The sequence below is a fragment of the Vespa mandarinia genome, chromosome 1 (assembly GCF_050613455.1).
Source record: "Vespa mandarinia isolate Hongniang chromosome 1, ASM5061345v1, whole genome shotgun sequence".
Classification (NCBI taxonomy): Eukaryota; Metazoa; Arthropoda; class Insecta; order Hymenoptera; family Vespidae; genus Vespa; species Vespa mandarinia.
Genome location: NC_140810.1, coordinates 5,327,501 through 5,348,166, shown reverse-complemented (window position 1 = coordinate 5,348,166; position 20,666 = coordinate 5,327,501). Strand labels below are relative to the sequence as shown.

Below are 20,666 nucleotides of genomic sequence, written 5' to 3'. Positions count from 1 at the left end.
ATTCCTTTTTTTCTTACTTTCAATACGTATTATCTATATATGTATAACATATAATGATTTTAAACGGATGTCAAACAATAAGAAAAGTCTAAGTTACTTTTTCTAAGGAATTTTTCTTTTTCAATTACATTTCTTTGACATTTTGTTCCTTTAATAAAGCATTATCGAAATACAACGCTTTTACAGAGGACAAATAGTTTGTCGTCTTGAAAATTCACAACTTGTTTTTCTTTCATTTTATTTTCTTCGTCGTTTAAAGAGAAAAAGCAAAAGAATGAAGGTTCAAAAAGGATTTCTAATCGAAGTTGGATTTTTCAAAGAAATTACACACGTGTGTCATGCGACTCCTGATCGAGTTCCTCCGATATATATATATATATATATATATATATATATATATATATATATGTACATACACACACACAAGGTATATACGAGAGAGTTCAAGAGAAAAGGAAAGAGTAAAACAGAGAAAACGAATAACTCTCTTTCTCTCTCTCTCTTTCTCTCTCTCTCTCTCTCTCTCTCTCTCTCTCTTTCTCTCTCTTTATCTCTATCTTTCTCTTTCTCTGAAGAGTAATTTCAAAAACCACGAGAGAGCATATCGCTGCGTTGAAAATTGTGCGAAGATACTCGCGTTTAATCTTTTCTTTAGGTTCGTTTCAAAGCTATACAAGTTTCTCTTTACTAGATGCAAAAACACGAGGAAGTTATGATCTCAAAGGGAATCCACGAGACACGAACGAGAAGGGAACGAGATTCGGTAAAGTTCACGGAGCTTAAGAACTTTTACGATTGACGTTAGAAAGGACGTAACGCAAAGATATTAATCTTTTTTAGCCCTCTTAGAATCGTTCACGTCGAGATTATAATCGTTGGTTGGTATCTAAGTATAATTAACGTCGACAGTCAAAGATCGTGTTGGCCATTGTGACATAATGAATTTCCCAATAAATTTTCCAACGTTCATACGAATTTTTGTCTTCTATGGGAGAACTTTCTCAGATCGAATGACACGTAATACGATATTATCCTTAGGTAAAACTGATAAATCGATAAAAAGAAAAGAAAAAGAGTAAAAAAAGAAAAAACAAAAAAGAGAGAGAAAAAGAAAAGGAAAAGAAAAAAAAAAAAACGAACGACAAAGTTTGTCGAATTACCGTGATGGCAGGAACGTCCCACGTTGGTGGTACCGTAAAGACGTTTCAAAAGCTTATTTTGTTATGCTCTTAACGAAGAAGAGCAAGAGGAGGAAGAGAAGAAACTCGTTTCGAATGAACGCCTGGTAATTCCATCGGATTTAAAAGCGGCTTAACGATATTGGGCTAGCCTACTTTCTCGAAGCGCATTAATTCGCCGACGACGACTATGAAAGTGCAAGAGGAACTGGAGGAGACGCTCGAAATAGGTAGGTAGGTAGGTAGGTAGGTAGATAGATAGATAGATAGGTAGGTAGGTACCGTCTCCGTCCGTCGCGATAACGCGCTTATAGAATTTTTCTTTTATCGAATTTCCGAAAGTGTTTCATCTTTAACGTGCGTACTCTTTATTGCGACCTAGTTGCGAATGACAATTCTTTTCAAACGTGATTTATATCGATTCTATGAAAAATTAAAAGAAGACATTACAACACCCATTTCTTTTACAAATTTATAAATGATGCGATTATAACGCGTCGTTTACGCGTTAATAATTTTATAGGAATGAAAAATTGAAAACGAAAGAGACGATTCGACTTTGATCGATGGTAAAACCGATCGTTTCGATAAATCTATCTAGAAAAAAAGGACAAAAAGAAAAAATAAAAGAAAAGTAAAGAAAAAAAAAAGAAAACAAGGAGAGAGAGAGAGACAGAGAGACAGAGAGACAGAGAGAAAGAAGAAAAAAATAAGTAACGAACCGCTTAGACTTCTCGATTAGTTCGAACACATCGATGGTGTATAAGCGAAAATCATTGCCGCCATTCGACAGAAGGGTGAACGCGATTTTGCAGGGCCACGATCGGTCATACGGTTGCGAAATCGCATTAACGTGGAGTTAACATCCGCGATATCGGTGGCTTCGGATCACCGGCCAATTATCGCAACCCGCCGGCGAGCGACGACGAATCGGCGCCATAACCGACAACGCCCGTACGAATTTCATCCTCAATCCGTGTGCCAAACTAACTCTCCTCGTAATTTTCCACCTGCGTAAAAGTCATCCTAACCCGTGCCCTTCCATCCTCTTCATTCTCTCTTTAATTTTCCATACGAGTAATCAGATGTGAAACCTTACTCACGGTATTATACGAATGTGTCTGCCCTTTAATACCAAACATTTCGAAATTCACGTATTACTTTTTCTACGATATTTTCATTTAATTCCGAGGTTGAACAAATCTTATCATTTTAAAATTTTTTCCTCGAATCTTCCGCAAACGAAGCGCAAGGGAAAGGTACAGCACGATACAGAAAAGATATCAACGTGAACGTATTAAATTTTGAATTTAAATTTCATTTCTTTCTGCTCTTTTTCTTTTCTTTTCTCTCTCTCTCTCTCTCTCTCTCTCTCTCTCTCTCTCTCTTTAATCTTTAAGATAACGAAAAATGATGAAGGCAGAAGAAATAGGGCTTTTCAAGAGCACGATTTCGTGCTCGTTCGTGCGTCATCGAATAAACGACGCTTGGATTCCTTAGCAGTAGAAGAGTCACGATAAATTAAATACCGAAGGAAAAACGAGAGAAGGTACTATATCGCGTTGATTCACTCACGGGATTTCTCTCGCGCTTCTAAGGAACATTACGGATGTGTGTCCGCAGCTCGAGAATGATCCCGGGAGAAATCATAGCAAGTATTTTCTAGCTGGATTAATAGCCAACGACGATGCCCATTGTTTTTCAAAGACGATATTCTCGCGTAACTGATCGATAACAAATTTCTACGACGGCAAACTTGTTGCAACGAGGAAAATATGAAAATGTTTTGTAACAATTGAAATGGAAGTATTACAGAGTGACGTAGAAAAAAGAAGGAAAAGAAGAAGAAGAAGAAAAAAAAAAAAGGAAAAAAAAAAAGAAAAAGAAAGAAAATATTTTTTTCTCTCTCGTTAAATAAATACAAATCACTTTTATGTCATATTTGGAATTTATAATAACATGTAATTTATCCTCTTTATAGCTTACATTAATTCTGAATTACTTTTCACGTTACATCGCTAACGAATGAGAATTAATTTGTAATTGGATCACGCAAATACCTGAATACCATTTTCTTCCATAAAGTTTCGATTGATTGATACATCTGTCCGACTTACCTGCAACAAGAGGAAAAAAATATATAATATATTAATAGAAATCTGTTTGTAATTCAAATATCATTCAGGTTGTAATACTTGTAAAAATTAATTGGTAGATAATTTTTTACTTTTTTTTTTTTTTTATTTTTCATTGACTCAAATGAAGTATTTAATCGAAACAAGACTTTCTCTAGAACGGAACGATTAAATCATAAATCACTGAAATGACTCGAGATTCTGAAAACGTCGTTCTTAAAGCAAAAACTTTTTGAAAAGTGTGAGAATGAATGAATGAAAACTGCGATTAGAACTTTTATAGGATCAATTTGACTTCTCTGAATTTACTAAATTATCATCCGAGTCTCCTTTGATCGTCATAAGGGTTCTTCTTTTCTTGACTGACAATTAAATTAAGTGATTTAATAACGTAGTGTAAGTGAATTAATGTAACATGATTGTACGAAAGCAGAATTATCTAGTGTATTATTAATTTAAGTAATTGCTATTTAATTAAATGAGAAAATTCTTTAACGTTTATCTCATTGAAAATATTTATAAGCTATAAGAGGTGAGTTTCGAATAGTCATGAAAATTACATTTTCTAATGGATCAAACTTTGAATTATACAATCCTTTCGTTGAAACGATTAGTTAACATCGCATCTTTAAATATTGATCGGAAAATGGGGTTGCACTTGAATTCGGTTGGACAACGATTGACCTATTCCATTGAAAGTTCATCGGACAATAATCGTGCGTTCGAGCGTTCTGAATTATTAATTAAAGTTGCTTCGACGCGGAGTACGATATTACACGCTTTTCACTGGTATCTGATCGAATTCCCAACGAAATAAATAGGGACCACAAACGGAGATCGAAAAGGTCGTGCATTGAAATCAAAAAGAAAATGACTAAATAGTCAGTAAAAAGATATCATCACGGTACCATCTATAATATCTATATGTTTACTTGTTAACGTGATTGCACGGTGAATAATGGAGGGTTGCGTTTATAGTTTATAAATGGATGTTTGCTAATTGGTGAGGTAACATTTTGTATTTTATCAGTTATACCGACATGTGTCAGCAATGATAGTTTTTTTTAATTTACCATGCGCGTTACTCCGACAAAATCAAAGATAAACTGTCATTGTACCATATTCCCGCGATGGTTCACTTTTCATCTGTTAGTCTGCGCTTCCATTATATAAATTTTTTGTGCGAATTGAATGGATAGATATTTTTTTAATCTATTACAAAAGTAAAAATATCTCAAAGATCAAAGAACAAAGTACCGAACGGCGCAAAGAATTGTTTAAAAATAATGAATAATTCTTATACTTTATTAGCTATCATCGTAATTGTTAATAACCGAGGAAATTCTGACTAAATGGGCTCATTTCCAAGAAAACGAACTCGTATACCATAGAAATCCGTGCCACGATTCTAATGGCGATCCGCTCTTTCCTCGTACGCCTTTACCGTCGAAGGTAAAACAAAGCCCGTGACTTTTTTATTATCCACTCTTAGGCTCGAGCACTTTTATTATCCTCTTTTCTTATGGCACGCGACGCGTTCTGCGCTCTGTTACGGTCGAGGACACGTTTTCCTCGTAACCATAAATAATCGAGGTTGGACTTTTCCATAATACTATTCCATATTCCAGAAATAAATTTACACGAAGGGTTCGTAAGGATATACACACGAATTACGGCCGAACGTAGTTCGTAACGTACCTCTTAAACAAAAAAAAAAAAAAAAAGAAAAGAAAACAAGAAACGAAAGAAAAAGAAAAGAAAAAAGAAAAAAAGGAACCTGCAAAGAAAAAAAAAAAAAGAAAGAGAAAGCTAATGACAAAGTCGAAATATTCTCGTGTGTCTCACGGGAGACTTACGAACCGGTAAGTTTTCGATCCTGTTTAGATTTAATTTTCAATTTGGCAATCAGCCAGATAGAGACGCGATATCGTTTGCTAGGGTTCTAGAGCCTGAAAAATCTGTTGTACGTCACCGCTTCGGACGCGCTATCTAATGACTTCTTATAGCTTTAAGGGACACGCCAGTAATCTACTTTTCTTTAGCGAGAAAATATCAAGGACGATATCACGTTGGCTCTACTCTTTCAATTTCCTTATAATCTTGGACTACCCGTAAAACAGGGTACAAAATTAATAGGTTAAAAAAGTATCTAAGTATATACTAACGAGTATATAATTGAAATTTACCTGATAAATGGCAAATAAAAGAAAAACAAACGAACAAAAAATAAAGGAAATCATTTAAGCCTTATTTTAACACGGTGAGAATTTAAAAAAAAAAAAAAAAAAGAAAACGAAAACGAAAGAAAGTTTATATCGTATTTATAATTGAGAAAAAGCAATAGAAATAATTATTATTTTGTATATTAAGATTTAGATCTCGAAATACAATCTGAATTCCTTTATAGAACGACATTTAAATCGGATACAATCTTAGGGTTATCACTGACAAAGGGAACGTCTTGCACATTAATATCCTTCACTATTAAGGCTTATATAGTTATAACAGGGATATATCGTTTGTAAGACTCTCCCTTGGAGTGAGTCAGCATCGATGGAAATATATCATCTTAACATCTAAGACAGTTTAATTGGTTAGACCTTTCTCTCGACGTGATGTAAGTTAAATCCCGTTTATGATTATGGGACAACTGAATTTGATCATTAAGAGTCTCCTGATGATTACAATTATCGTCGTGTTAACTAATTCCATTTATGATAATCGTGTTGACTTTGATAATATCAAATTCGTGAAATTAACGAAAGAACGAATAAAGAAGACGATAAAGTTTTTCAAATGATATATTCTTTTCTTTTGCTTCTTCTTCTTCTTTTTTTTTTTTTGTTGTTGTCTCTTTAGAATTTTTTTATGAAACGAAAAGCATACCACTGCGACAAGACTTAATTACGACTGAGAAGAATGATGACGTAGAAGGATAGCGTCCTCCATTCGTGGTTTCCTTCCTTTCGTTAAGGAGGGAAACATGCGAGGACGTAAAATCTTTAACGATGCAAGTCAATCCGAAAAAAAAGCTCGGGAGAAATGGGTATTACATGGGAAGAGCAAGGAAAATACTTAAAATAGTGAGAGGATAGGGAAGGGGGATAGGTACGAGACGTAATTAACTCGGGATACGGGCCATCAAGTAACGCCCACGTCATCTCGCATTTACTTTCACGTCCATTTTCAAGATTTCGTTAGCTCGCGCGAATCGATAAAACGCCGGTAACGACCGATGCGATCGTGCGTCTTTTAAAACTTCTTAGAATCTCACCGTCTCGGAACGACGTCGTTTCGAAGAATAGAATGTATTTCATGGTCGAAACAAGAAAAAAGAAAAAAAAAGAAAAAAAAGAAAGATGCGCCGATTTACACGCATAAACGTATAAAAATCAGTCCAAATTCTCAAAATTCGAAAATAATTTCGAACAATAATAATAACGACTTTGCCGTTAATCGAAAATAAAAAAAAAATAAAAATAAAAATAAAAAAAAAGTAAAAAATTAAATTAAAATAAAATAAAATAAAATGAAATAAAATAAAAGGGATTATTTCGAACGAACAAAAGCCAACTAATCGATTTCGAATTATTTCCGATTGATCGAATTATCGAATGAAACTTTTTATATGTAATCGAACGAGACAATCAAATTGCATTGTTAATAGTTCATTCAATATATTTCCCTCTTTTCTATAAATGATTTATACGTATTTTCTGGTTAGTCGAATCTGTCAAAACTTAAGGATCTTAATCGATGAGCCGGAGTGAGAATGAATGAACCCCCATCGAGAAGAATCGTACGTCCTATCGAGAGCTCGTCGCGTTTTTGAATCGAAAAACGTGACGTTATCTTCTGCTTTCTGGTTAATTAAATTTGCATTTGCCACGCTCTGGCTATGTGCCAAAATCGCCAATAGTCTCTCTCTCTTTCTCTCTCTCTCTCTCTCTCTCTCTCTCTCTCTCTCTCTCTCTCTCTCTCTTTTCGTCCATCCAGCTCGTCGATCGTCGACCCATTTACGGCGATGCGAACGCAGAAATCCCTTAATCCTGAAAGGACGTCTACCTCGAAGCTACTTTGTCGATTTGCTCTCTGAAATGTTCTTCATCAGACTTCACGACGTCTCCATGAGTAAACGTCTACGCCAACATACTCTAAAAATATATCGTAACATATTTCAAAAAACGACAATAGATTAGATGTTATTTTCTTATTTATCTTTTTTATATAAACATATTCCGTAGTAACTCAATTTTGTTTTACAGACAATATCTATCATATTCTATGATCAAAATAAAATTGTAAAATCTTTGTTCGCGATGACGCAAAGAAAAAAAAAAAAAAAAAACTAGCGAAAGAAGATATCTCGATCATCATTGGAATCGAAGGACGATTTTCCTTTCCTTAAGATTGATCTAGGAATAGAACTACAACGATTACGAGGATCTTGATACATAGCAGAATATATACTATGTGGCTCCACGAATTTGCTTCCGTTTCATAAATCTATTGTGGTTAGATTCGTTCCGTGTTCTCTATCGATAGCTTGCATATACGAGTACATTAACGACGTACTTCAATACGGCATACGTACAGTAGTATACATATATATACGGGAAGAGCAGGCACAATCTATACGGTGTTGGATAAGTTATGGCTCCCATAGCGCACCGTAGATCCCATGGACGCAGACGTACTGCGATCATTATCGGCGAATTTATGGGTGCAGTCACACACCGACACCCCTCGAATTGCTTGTCGGTGTTAAAAGAGTGTCTCTATGAAATCCATGGATATATCTTGCGACGACGCTGCATTTTTAGTCTTCGAAGAGATCTACTTTCCATTCCGTATCCTTTTTCTTCAAAAAATGAAGAGAAAGAGAAAGAGAAAGAAAGAAAGAACGAGAGAGAGAGAGAGAATGCATACACGCATACACATAGACACATACTTCTTTGCTCTTCTCGAGCTAAACCAAGATGGTATGCGCATATATCCTCGAATCTCGTTGTACGACGAGTTTCTCCGTGAGAGAACATTCTCAAGCGATCCGAGTTTGTATTTCATGCACGTCCAATCTACGAGTTACAATCATGTGACTGTTCCAAATCCTACGAAAGCGTTTCCTTTATCGTGTAAAAAAGAACGAAGTAACACTTGTTCCGTCTCTAAATCATCGACGGATCGACATAATTATGATCGGCGAAAATAATCGTTGAGGAGATCGTTTAAAAATGATCCTTGAAATACGTGATTTTCAATTGATCGATTAAATGCAGATGCATATTAATAATGATTCGCACGCGTTAAAAAGATCGTCATTATTATTCATTTGGGAAAAAAAAATCTTGTAATGTGTGACATTTGTTTTTTATTTTTTTTAATTTTTATTTATCTTTTTTTTTTTCTAAAAATAAATCATTATCTTCGATAAGCTTTCTGATTTCATATTTAACGTTTTATTAATTAAAAGAAATTATTGCATACGCATAATTAAATATCAAGGTGTCACAAGGTTCTACTTGCCAACGATTGATTTTTCTCTGTGTGGTTTAGCATTGTACTTGTTCTGTGTTAATATTCCATCGTGCTATCTTAAATCATTCGTTGACAAGATATTTTATTAAAGTACTTACGTCTGATATTGGACGTTCCAAAGTTTCTCGTACATTCGTTTCAGGAAACATACGCTCGGTTTTATAATGTTATAATGTGACCCAACACTGTATACTCATTCCCTCGAACTTCCGCCAAAGTCAATACGCCGTTTGCAAATAGGACTACCGATTTTACCATGGCACGTAAGAGTTAACGTTTCTCTTTCTCTTTTGTATTTTGTAAAGATCGAGAATGAAAGGAGTAAAAGAGAGAGAGAGAGAGAGAGAGAGAGAGAGAGAGAGAGAGAGAGAGAGAGAGAGAGAGAGAGAGAGAGAAAGAGAAAGAGAGAGAGAGAGAGAGAAAGAAAGGACAAAGGTCCGAAAGAGAGAGAGAGAGAGAGAAAGAAAGGACAAAGGTCCGAAATAGAGAGGCAAGAGAAAAACGCGGGTATAAGAGAGCAAACATTTGGTCCATGGTGAGAATTCACAATGCCACTTGGTGCCCGCATAACCTCCTTCGCGATATTATGCAACATCGCGTACCTACATATGAAAACGTACCGTGCGAAATATCACGCAAAAGTTTTTCCCTCTCGTTTCCTTTTCATCTTACTACTACTACTTTTTAGAAATTTCAAGGATTCTATTTACGCGACTGTTTGCATACGCAATCGGAAGACCAAATTGACTTTATGCGATCATACGAAGTCAACTTTTTGGGAAGTACTCACTCTATACGGGTCTAATCTCTAAACTCGATTCCAATGTCAACTCTCTAACTCTCTTCGATACTCGCGAGTCATTAAATGGATTACAGTGGTCGTAATCGTCTTGCACCATTTAATTTTCGATGTATTTAATTTCAATCTTTCGATTGTATGCCGTATCACAGGGCTCGTTAAATAATTATTTATGCCGCGTTTAACCGAGTTCGATTTATTCGATCGGATATGCGCGTGCGATCCGGCATATGGCATATTTCATTTGATTAATAATATTCACTGGGTCTCTCCCTCTCTCTCTCTTTCTCTCTCTCTCTCTCTCTCTCTCTCCCTGTTGTCGTGCTCCCAGCTTTTAGCTTCATATGTTCATTTGAGAACTCGGTAGGAAAATATAGTTGAAATATCCAAACGATTCTCTTCGTTTAACACCGATGCGAATTTATTATAAACGTTCGGTATGCCAGAAAAGCAATCGGACTCTGACTTGTCGTTCGTCGATTTCTCCATAGGATTTATACATTTACAAATTTTTGCATAATACGAGGAAAGTGAACAAAAAATGGGAACGAAAAGCAAAGGCGATTTATGCGAGCTCGTTTGCCCTTCGATGGCGCAATTGCTGGGAAATGAGCTCTACGTGCGATTGCACTTGTAATTTGGTTTACGCTCCATTTTCCATGTTACGATTACATTTGCGAGAGATCTAACTTGCGCAGTTTTGATTCTACGGTAAATTCATTTCGATCCTACATTATGTATATTCGCGTATATATTTACATGATCGTTTTAAGTACATCCAATTTCGAATATTTATTTCTTTTTTTTTAAAAGATATAAATATAACACAATAAAATATGAGATTTAAATTAAAACGATAAAAATCGAACGTTTTCAGTGTTGTTCACGAATTATTTACATTTCTTTTTATTTCCCTTTTTCTCTCTCTTTCTCTTTTTCGCACTTCATAAAATCAGAGGTTATTAACGAGAAGAAAGCTAAGAGTAAAAAGCGATTTATTAATACGAAACAAGATGGAAAAGGTTGAGCGAAATTATAAAAGGGGAAAAAGAAAAAACGTGAAGAAAAAGAGAAATAGTGCTTCGAAAATGAGATGGCATGACTTTCAAATTCTGATTAAGTTAAGATTTCGTAAATTCACCCTCGATATTAAGCGATAAAAAAAGAAACTTTCGAGCAAAAGGGAGCCGCCAAGATCTTCCCTTCTTTCTTATCGCGCTTGCCACCCGGTACATCTACGTATATTTATATTGATTCCTAAGCCTTTCTCCAAGATCAATATCGCAAAGTTTCAAGATTTCGCATTTTAGATTTTTATCGAATTGCTTTGCGTTATAATTAAATTTAAATATTTACGATTGATTTTGAAATATTCCAATATTGAATCGCTGTTTTAATTTCACAATGACTATTATCATAATTACATATAATATATATTTATATATATATATATATATATATAATTTTCTTTTACATATATATATATAAAGAAAGGTGATGGGAAAAAAAAAGAAAATTCGAAAAATTGGAAATTCAATAAATTCAATGAATTAAAATTGAATATTATAAATATTAAGTTATATATATATATATATATATATGTATACTAATACTTTTATCCAAAATATAAAGTTTTTCGACTATCGAGTAAAATTCGAGTTACCCGTTATCGTTAACTTCCCATGACAAAACGTACGAAACGTTGTGCGGAAGCAAGTGTCACTGTTCGGACAACGTGTACATGTCAACTCGTTGACGTTACACGTCGATATCAAACCCAACTGTTCATACCTTCCTCTGGAAACGGACTCTCGATGTACTGCTAACGCGATCAATTTGAGATTGCCCGGTCACAAAGTAGGACGAAACCTTTGCTGATCGGAAACGCGGAAGCTTTAGGAGCACCGGAGGACCGATCATGGAAACTTCATTGAATTCCTAAGCGACGAACATCATTACTCATGACTAACCTTCTCCGTGCATCCAATACTGCGATTAATTTCTTATCAGCAAAGTAGGAAAATAGAACGTAATAGAAATGGAAATATAAGATATTCGTCATATTTTATCATGTCACATATTTGTTCAATTAATTAATTAAATAGATCTCGTTTTCCAATTATTTAAATAAATAATATAATCAAACACGTAACAACGTTTACATTAATGTTATATAGAGATTTATTCGAATTAAAGAGTTTAGAAAATCAATAATTGATATATTTACATTTTAATTCCTTTTACGTGTTATTTGGAGATCTATTAAACAAAAAAAGAAAAAAAAGAGAAAAAAAAAGAAAAAAGAAAAAAACAAGAAACAAAAAACAAAGAAAAAAGTAAAAAGAAAAAGAAATATCTCTTGTAAAATAACTTTGTTGAAAATTCGATTAGGAACATCAACGCGGACTCGTTCGTGCAATAGAAGAGGAACTTTGGTCACCAGGCAACCAATAGATATGCGCGTCTGTGTACGACAAGCTCTCTCTATCTAGCCTTCTCTTCTATCTCTGTCTCTCTCTATTTCTCTCTTTCTCTCTCTCTCTCTCTATCTCTCTTTCTCTTTCTCTTTCTCTCTCTCTCTCTCTCTCTCTCTCTCTCTCTCTCTCTCTCTCTCTCTCTCCTACCGTAACGCGGAACGTAGAGTTTACGACACGGTGCTTTTAGCGTCCTCTAACAGTCTGCCAGCAATCACATTAGTCGCTCGGCCCATCGGCTGCCATATTTAACGGTGGACCAAGTTCCAAAGCGACGGATGTCCGGGTCGTTGGACCAAGCTAGACCAATCCGGTGCCCTCGACTCTTGTGGACACACCGATCGAGCCTTTTCGCGCCTTTCTATTCATCATTTCTTTTCATCGAGACCTTGTATTGATCCTTTAGAATAATATGTCGTAATACTCTATTAATTAAAATAACAATTATCAGAAGAATAATATTGATATTTCAAAATAACTTTAACTTATGTTAAAATATCAAACGAAAGTGAACTATGCTGCCAAAGAAATAGCATGGACCGCAAAAGATTAATAAGTTAAAAGCGACTCTAGTCATGTCTCTCTCTCTCTCTCTCTCTCTTCTTCTCTTTCTCTCGATTTTTTTCTATCTCTCCCCTTTTTTTGTTTTCTCCATACCTTTCATGTGGGATCAATCATCATTGAAAGCATCCCAGGGAAATAATACCTAACGAAAAGTTCGCATTCGAATATACAACCATAACAATTTAACGAGTAATAAGAATTAAATTGATTTAAAAAAAGCACGGAGAAAATTATCTATCAAACGAAATCAACATTATAACGTATGGCCGTCTAATCGACGTATAAGCATTGAAATTGCTTATTAATCGAGCTACGTTCAATGCGTATATCTGTGTATGCGTGTAATTAGATCTATTAGTTTAAAAATATCGAAAGATATGATTTATAATCCGTGTTCGTTTTCTACGTAGACACTTATATTCTCCGTACCGGATCTAGATCATATCGGATCTAAAACAAAAGGAAAAAAAAAAAAAAAAAAGAAAAGAATTTCTAGTCCTCGATCAATCCAGCGCTTAATGATACATAGGAGCAAAACAAAAACTCAGATCAATGCTAAACCAAATGCGTTATCGGTATTTATACTGTGGAGACCGATAAAAGTTGTTCATTTTATCAACTCAGAGAGAGAGAGAGAGAGAGAAAGAGAGAGAGAGGAAAAGAGAGAGGGAGAGTAAGAGAGAAACAATGGAGGAAACATTCGTGAATTGAATTTGAATGATTTGAAGAGACTTCGATTACGTTTTTGCGTGATTACATGTTGAAAAATAAAAAAGATACTCGTAAGATGTGACTCAGTTAATGTATTCCAACAGGAATCCAGTCTAAGTCCATAAACCCAAGTTACCATGCTCCTTAATTGGCTTTCCCAGGAGTGTCGGGACTGTTCTTGCCGCATGTCGATGCGAAATTTATGGCACCCCAAGGTCCGGGCTAATTCAGTTAGCAGTCCCGGTAGAGGCGAACTCTTTGTGAATCGACCCAATTCGTACAAAAGATCCTTTTATTGCTATTGCCTCGCTCCCTCTCGCCCTCTCACTTTTCTTTCTCCATTTTGCTGATTCCCGAGCGTAACAAGTTTTCTCCGTTACTATTATTACAATTACCACTACTATTACTATTACTATTACTGTTACTGCTTGAAAGAATTCTTTCATTACTTTATACGTTAACATCATGATGTATTTGATCGATTGTCCCTTTTCTCAACTTCTGTCTATGTGTATCATATATATTAAATAGATGTCAAAATAGTCGATTTTCGATAAGTTAGAGAATTCATTATGGTAGTTGAAAATAATCTTTTGCTTTTTTACATATAGAAATAAAAAATAATCGCGTCATAACAAATAGATATTACGAGTTTGTTCGTTTATAAGGAAAAATCGTTCGTTAACGATATTTGTTAGGTGAAAATAAAGTAAAGAGAAATGAGGTATTGCTTTCGCCATTTGTGATCGATATCTGTATTATATAAGAAGAGAATGAGAGAAGGGTAAGAGAAAAAAAAAGAGAAGAGAACCGTGGTTTTCTTTAGAAGGAACTAAAAAAGCCGTAAGAAACAGTGAAGTTGAGGATGCTGTAATCGAAGAGGTGCCGAGGGTTCTGGATAAGTTCTCGAGTGCGCGTGCCGAAGCGGCAGATCGTAAAAGACTTTACGTACCTCTCGAAACGATGAAGGCGTAATCTGCCAAGAGTTCCCATAGGATTCAACCTTTATTATATCAGAGAATTTTCACGCTACTTCTAGGCATTCCTATGCATGAATATGAACGATAAACAATCTGTCAAGGAATTATTGTTTTTATTGGTATAATTGAAAGATATCAAAGGTAGTGAATTTAAATATCTATTTTCGAAAGAAATAAACGAAATAACGTAATCTACCATATGCTATTTATTTATTTTGCGATGATTTAAATACGTGATAATGATATAATATAACCTATAGAAAATATATTTATCTAGAAATTTCATCGTATCGATCATTTCTCACAAAAGGATATTTGTATTTTCTGAAATGATCGTGAAATCTTTTTTGCCACTCCGCATATCATTGAATTTGATGAAAAATGATAGAGTTGCGATTTCATCGAGAGATGAAGCTTCGCAATCTAATTAAATAGAAGTCTAAATGGGAACGCATTCCATCTTAAACGAATAGCGTTTCTGTCAGAGGCCGAGGTAATAGTGGAGAAAGAGGAAGAGGAAGAGGAGGAATGGAAGAGGGATGCCGTCTACCAACCACGGAGATGGAGCATGGCCGACCTTTGTTTCGTGGCGCTAATGATTTCGCCCATTAGGCAACGTTACTTAGCGTACAAACGTGCAATCGAGTCTTAATTAATTGCATTTGCCGTTTTCGATTATCTTAACTGAAGGTAACGCGATTCCTAGGACTCCTTGCATACCTTCGACAATTATCTAGGACGAAGGTTTCTGAATATCTAACAATATTTTGAGAAGCGCTCGACATCGTTCAAATTATTCTGTGATTTTCCGAACTCGATTATCATCACGTTCGTCGTAAAAGGAACCGTAGAAGGAGGATTATATTCTAAGGGCGAACAGTTATCTGACGTCGATGTCGGAGTAGACGAAGCCAATAGAGATATTTTTCCTTGTGCTAAAAATGCGAGTACGGGAACTGGTAGACTTCAATTAGCCGCACGATGTCCTTGGAAAGTTATAGAATATACGAACGCTATCGGAGCCGATCTTGCCCGTTAAACGCGATCGATTTTGACCATAGTTTCGAAGTGTCGAGGGGAAAATGAAACAGAGAGAAAGAGAGAGAGAGAGAGAGAGAGAGAGAGAGAGAGAGAGAGACAAAGATAGATATAGATAGATAGAAGTAACGAAGGAAAGAAAAGTGTTACGAGACGAACAGAGAACGATCGTTAAGTCTCAACCTTATCGACTGTCGACAATTTTCCTTCTGGAAAGGTAGAAGAGATAGTGGCCATTCACTGTGGCTGAATTAACTCTCGCGCGGGCTGTTTCGACGGTGGTTCTCGGTAGCCTTTTAAAGGGGGTACCTCGTTTTAGTCGACATTTTCCATTAAACTTTTCCTGTGTTCATCGGTTCGTCGGCCTAACTTTTTAATCCTGGCAACTCGTTTAAATCTTCCAAAGCCACGACGACGACAACGGCCCCTGCTTTGTAAAAACGTAACTATTTTTTCCCCCTCTTTCTACTTTTTTTCTCTTTCTATTATTTCATCATCGTGACACCTCCATTAAATTTTTTAATTCATCATTTACTCTATACGAGAACGGAAGGAAGAAATAAAAGGATTGTTTCATCTTCGAACCTAACTAAAAGACGATTTTCATTCAATTTACAATTTAGTTTATGGTTCAGTTAATTCCTAAGACGATATATATATATATATTTGAAGGTATCGATATCAAAGGTAGTACCGTCTAAGACCTAAGTTATCAAGGGTAAGAAGGCAGAGTACGGATCGAGGTTCCGTAACAGCCACGGAATCTTTGGCAAGGAGCCCGCTGTGAAAATCGCCTTAACTTCTGGAAGGACGAGAAGTAGTAGGAAAAGACAGCAGGAAGGAGGGAAGAACAAGGCCAGGGTATAGTCGTTAACGTTGAGGTAGGACAGATCTTCCACGGGCAGGTCCTTGTGTTCCTTTTCGTCCTATCTTTCCCTTTCTCTTTTTCCCCCAAGTCTTCTTTCTCTCTTTATCTGTCTTTCTTTCTCTCTCTCTCTCTCTCTTTCTTCCCTTTTCTCTCTTTCTCTTTCTTTCTCTTTTCCTTCCTTTCTCTCTGTCTCTCTGTCTGTCTCTCTCTCTCTTTCTTTCTCTTTTCCTCCCTTTCTCTCTTTCTTTCTTTCTTTCAGTTTCTCTCTTTCTCGTAGAATTTCGTCGTCGTGGATTCAGGACGGCTGACGATGGCGATGGCGATGATGATGGTGGTGGTGGTGGTGGTGGTGGTAGTAGTAGTAGTAGTGGTGGTGGGGGATCTTGCCAGAATCCAGAAGTCAGGAGGAGATAGGGACAGACCAACAAGAACAAACCGTGATTTAGTGCACGGCTGCAGTACGCTTCTTCGCAGGGAAAGGAAATGTTAGAGGAAAAGGGATAGAAGGAGCTTGTCCTTACTTTAGATAAATAGTGTTCGAGCGTCTCTAGGTTTAACCCCTTTCCTCTTTCATCTTGAGATACGTAAGAGAATCACCCGAAATAAAAATAGGGGGAAAAAAAAGTTATTTTTACGAGGCACATTCGTGTCATTCGCAAATCTCATTCACGATTTATTGAAATTTCTCACACGAAAAGCAAGTACGAAACTTTCTGAAAGTAATTTTATTTCTCTAGCGTAACGTTACTTTTGGAAATTTTCACCACTTATCTTTTGAAAAGCTAAAACATTATCTTCGTACTCTACGTATTTTCTTTTTTGATATCCTTCCAGTAGAAAATAGATACAAAGAGTGGACCGGAGAGTCGGACGGTTCGTTAAAAGTCTCCAATTATCCAACGTAGTTGTGAGAGTCTCTCTTTCTCTTGCACTATCTTTATCTCTTTTCTCTCTCTTTCTCCTTCTCTCTCTCTCTCTCTCTCTTTCTCTCTCTCTCTCTTCCTTTTACTAACCATCAACGCTATGAGTACTCGCTCGTAACGGTAACTACGGGTGCACTTAATTCTTCTTTTTTTGGTGCACTAGTTACTTACCAAGATACCCTCCGAACTTCGGACTTTGCTCGCACCATCTGGATACTACTACTTATGTACTTCGATGGCTTTTCTTTGTCGCGAAAGTTAAATTTCTAATCGGTAACGTTGAGAGAACGAAACATCTCTCTTCTTTTTCTTTCATGTAAAAGCTTCTTGGCAAAATCCAAAGTTGACGCGATACGATATACGAGAAAAGTTAGGAATGACTTCTTATGATAATTCTTTTGATCCGTCGCAGGAAGTTGCTAATTAGAGTGCCCCTGTTAAAGAGGCTCGTACCGTAAACGGTACTCAACAAACAAATCTTAATGACGTCTCGCAGCTTTCACGAAACGGACGAGTACCGTACTGTAGTTTAGGTTGGAGAGTAGTAATGTAGGCTTTGCGATATATCCGTGTCAGGATGACCAATGTCCTGTCGGACCTACCATGCATCAACCGTTGCATTGTGGTCACTTCGGATTATCCTGGATGTGAGCCGGCTGCGATTTCGAATTTCACTACCTCCTTTTATCAGGATCGATGGTTTTCTTCGTGAGCTTCTCTTACTCGGGCTTCGCATATCGATTAAATGCAAATCACCTTGATCCGATCGGAGAAGGAACGACTACGTATATTCTGTTCGTTGATCGTAAAAGAATGATGCACCGAGGAGAAAAGAGAGATAGATAAAAGGAGAGAGAGAGAAGAGAAAGAATAGTTACGGAGAGAGGAAGCCAATCATTTTTGTTACTCCATTCGTTCACCCCGTAATCCGCAAAGTTCTCAATCAAGCTTTTTACCGACATGTCTCGTGATTCAGTTCGCTCACGTTCGTCGAGTTCATTTATTTTATGAAAGAATCACCATGAATGGAGGTACGATAGAAAGAGAGAAAGAGACAGACAGACAGAGAGAAAAGAAGAACTCCTTTCCACTTATCGACCATTCCTCCACCCCGCTAAACGTTTATTACTCCATCCGAATCGCCGAGGGAAACAATTAAGGAGAAAGCGATTGGGATACACATTCTCATTATCGCAAAGTGTACTCTCTTTCTCTTCCTTCCGTTTCACTCTCTTTCACACAAACACATATACTACCCCTTTTATCTTTTTGCCTTTTTCTCCCCTAACTCTCATTTTCTCTTTCTCTCTCTTGAGGATTTTCCCGCACTCACCATAAAAGAGGCTTTTCCGATTAACCTGTGAATCGAGATTATAAAGAAATAACAAGCCCCCGCCCCCGTTTATACCTCGCGTTGAGTCGACATATCGATAGTATTTAACGGAAGTTAATTTCAACGCGACTTCTAATGTTATTCGAATTTTTATTGAAAAAAATTGTTTTACTTTTTCATGGCGAGCGATAGGCCGCGAATTTAATTCGACGAAAAGGGAAACTTTTAGTATCGGTGTTTTATACGATTTTCGAAAAGATACGAAAAGAGAATAATGGGTGTTCGGAAGATGACGAATAAAGGTGGAAATGGAAGAGACGAGAGGGGGAGGGGAGAGAGACCAGGGAAGGAGTAAAGGAATTGTGTAAAACTGGAATACTTTGCATGCGAGACCCGATGAAATATTACAACGATCGACGTACGTACGTACATACATACATACGTATGTACACGCGCTTACGTGTATATAACCGATCGTATGCCTTCGAAGAAAGGAAGAGAAATATAGGATAGAAAAAGTAAAAAAAAGAAGAAACCGAGAGAAAGGGCCTAGAACAGTTGCAAACTTTGACAATTTTGCCTTTCCATTGGCGGACCAACATGATATATTATACGCTTGTCGTATTTTGACATGGGACTTTACGAGAACACGCAAAGGATACGTCCATTCAACCTCGCTAAGACCTTTACTTGTTCAAAATTCTATCTATATCTCATCGAATATTGAAAATACGATCATACCTTTGACTGAAATCTTTTATTTCATTTAATCGAAAGAAAAAAAAAAAAAAAAACAAAATTGATATCGTGTTCTTTAACCTTTCCCATCGCTCCTCCCTTCCCTCATTTATTATTATTTCGATGGATTATTTAAATAAAAAAAAAAAGAAAAAAAAAACAGAAAAAAAAAATAAATAAAAAAGAAAACGAAAGATTTTTTTAGTACCAAGAATATATTACGACGTACCATTTATGTGTTTCTTAATGCGCATTAACGGTGAACAACGATAATTAAAAAATAAAAAAATAATATTTTAGGAATGAACATCGAAAGCTTAGGAACGAAGTTATGGAACGATTATTTTTGCATAGCGATTAAACTTTCTTCGAGTTAACTGACTTTTGTACGCATTAAGATACCTTGAGATCGCTATAGTATCACGGAGGTACAGGTTAAAGTCATGTTGAATTTTAAAGAGCTCCGAGACGATAACAAAATTGCTTCTTGGAGTAAGAAAGTGAAAAAGGAAAAGTGAGAGAGAGAGAGAGAAAGAGAGAGAGAAAGAGAGAGAGAGAGAGAGAGATCGAGTAGATGAAAAAAGAAAGAGGAGATGGAAGAGAAGAGCGGTTTTCATAAGTCTTTTATTGGCCGTTTAAAGTTAAAGCGTCGTAGCTTTAACTTTACCTCGTTAAAATAGAACGCAATACAAGCCGCCGCGGGTCGCACTTTTCTTCATTTGTGGTTGGTTGCAGATGCGGCAAATTTTCCACAACCGGATTCACGGATGGCGTATCGATATTCGACGCGTTCAAATAAACTCTATTTTTCTGAGCAGATAGAAATACGACTCCGTCGTTTGTTACCTAAGCTCCTTACGAGTCCGTGCGATTCTTTACGAGCGACAGGGATGAATGTTCTACTTCCCCTTGAAACAAACTAGAAGAGGAAGAAGAAGAAGAAGAGAGAGGGAGAGAGAGAGAGAGAGAGAGAAGGATTCGTCATCAAAGAACAAAATAATCGTACATTATTTTCATCAGAACAACAGCAATCAAAAAAAGAAATTATAAAAGAACGACGCACAGCATGTACTATTTTTTTTCTTTTCTTCTTTTTTTTTACGACATATTCGACGATAAAAAAGTTTCTCGCGAATTAAAACTCGTTTACTTTTTCATTAGCTCTATATATCCGATACATATCGGATTCTAATCGACGCACGAACGCGTTACATTGGTGAATTGTGACCTAGCGATAGGATGGATGATTCATGGGGGCTAATTTCATAGTCACGTAGACCTCGTGCCGTCACGAACGTCGTAATTCAAAATTATAAGCGTGCCATATAAGTCATTGCTTCTCACTCCTTTCTATCTAACAGTGTTATTCTCTAACTACCACGTACCT

General features: G+C 36.3%; 1 protein-coding gene across 1 annotated transcript in view; it reads right to left on the bottom strand.

The window, feature by feature from the left end:
- LOC118444947 (uncharacterized) overlaps positions 1-20,666 on the bottom strand; it is a 291,906-nt gene that overhangs the window by 124,362 nt on the left and 146,878 nt on the right. The window lies entirely within an intron of this gene.